General features: G+C 41.6%; 1 long non-coding RNA gene across 1 annotated transcript in view; it reads left to right on the forward strand.

Moving 5' to 3' along the window:
• Window positions 1–1,161, forward strand: part of LOC310789233 — a 2,313-nt gene extending 1,152 nt beyond the window's left edge. Inside the window, exons 2-4 of the long non-coding RNA XR_014553325.1 lie at window positions 254–380; window positions 579–669; window positions 1,040–1,161. This is a non-coding gene — a long non-coding RNA (uncharacterized lncRNA). The remainder of the gene's footprint in view (window positions 1–253; window positions 381–578; window positions 670–1,039) is intronic.
• The last annotated feature ends 633 nt before the right edge of the window (window positions 1,162–1,794 follow it).

The raw sequence follows: 1,794 nt of genomic DNA on the forward strand, positions 1-1,794 counted from the left end.
AGGAGAAAACAAGACATGTTGCTATAGCAGCTCCCTGCAGCAGAAGCGCATGACTTTGACCACTCAGGTTGCCAGGTCAAAAACCTTCAGTATAATCCCATCTCAATATAATCCCAGTCTGAATCAAAACCCAATACTAAGGGTAATGCTGAATAACTATCTCTCTCTCTCTCTTTGATTTTTGTGCGTGTGCCTGAATGCATGTGTGTGTGTGTGTGTGTGTGTGTGTGTGTGTGTGTGTGTGTGTACACAGTACATTCCCAGGGCCAGAGGGCTGTAACGTGCTGTACCTCAGTCAGCACTGCGCTGATAAGGAAACCAATCATAAGCTGCTCTGAACAGAAGAAAGGGATGTTTGAAGGTTGCATCCATGCTTTCCTGTAAGAACACCATCTCACACACATGTTGAATATCCACGACATCTCTCTGTCTTTGTCTCTCCCTGTGTCTGTTTTAGCTTCCATCCAAGCTTGAAATAGCCACTGTGTGAATAGGGTTTATCTTGAGGTGTTCTGGATAACAGCCTCAGCTAAATAAGCTATTGTAAATCTCTGATTCTTTGTCTACATCTTCCTCAGTGTTTATACTGAACCAGACTGCCCAGACTGCCCACCAGGCATGTGGTGTGTCAGCCCCAATGCCAAGTGGCTCGCATGGAAGCTAAATAAGGTGAGAATAAGAATCAACCTTAAGTAAAAACCCAACCAGTCACAGGGTCACGGGTCACAGGGTAGTTGTCATAGACGGTGTTGCATAGTTGATTGCTCTATTGCTGACAAAAATGTGTTAATGTAAGTCGCTTTGGATAAAAGCGTCTGCCAAATGACGTAATGTAATGCAATGTAATGGGTCTGGTCCAGTCACACCTCTCCCTCCTCGGACGGGAGGGAGAGGAGGCTGGCCAGCGAGACTTAAGTCACACCCGGTCTGGGCCAACACCAAGTCACACCCAAAATGACTCAAGCTGATATAGTGACTTTACTACAACACTCTAATCACCTATTCTCCTTCCTCTGTCTCATTCTCCTCTCACTCACAGAACGGAATCACTTGTCCTCCACTTGTGATGTAGCTCTGAAGACTTCGATAAAAATGGAAATCGTGAAAACTTCCCAACAAAGCAGCTAAACAAAACTTTTTCAAAAATTTCTACCTATTTATTACGACATAAATCTAAGTATGTAAGTTATTTTTGTACCAAAGTTTATATTCTGATTTTTTTTACCTGTTTATGTGGCATTGTTTTGTAAGTTTGTCGATTGCAGAAATTGGAACATTGTTTTTGAAATGAATATTGAGACCAACAAATAAATCATATTGAAATGAATAAATATGCAATCAAGTGTTTTACATGTACAACATCTGGTTTTATGGTAAATGATATGATCAAACTTTAGTTATTGAACAGTGGTTCTCAAATTGGAGTCAGGATTGGCATCAGAAGGCACAATGAAGTTCTCATTTTCCATGACCAATGTACAAGATGTCATGTCTGTCTGATATGACATATCTGACTGAGATTTAAGGGTTTAAGAGTGTTAGGTACCTTCTCTCTGGTGTTGTGCTAGTCTATTTTAGCTTAGCCTGGCTTGTAGCAACAAGCTTTTTGTCTGGACCAACTCTGCATTTGAGAACTGGCACCTTATTTTGGTACTGTATAGTGCATAATGCACAGCCTCTCGGTGATGTTCTAAGCTCTTTCCCCTGTAACTATAGTAACTTTACTGACTTAACATCCTGCAACTCACCCTGGCTGCTGCTGCTTTAAGTGTCACCTGCGCACGTTAACCTTAC

Source organism: Poromitra crassiceps (assembly GCF_964638095.1).
Source record: "Poromitra crassiceps genome assembly, chromosome: 2".
In the NCBI taxonomy this organism is placed as follows: domain Eukaryota; kingdom Metazoa; phylum Chordata; class Actinopteri; order Beryciformes; family Melamphaidae; genus Poromitra; species Poromitra crassiceps.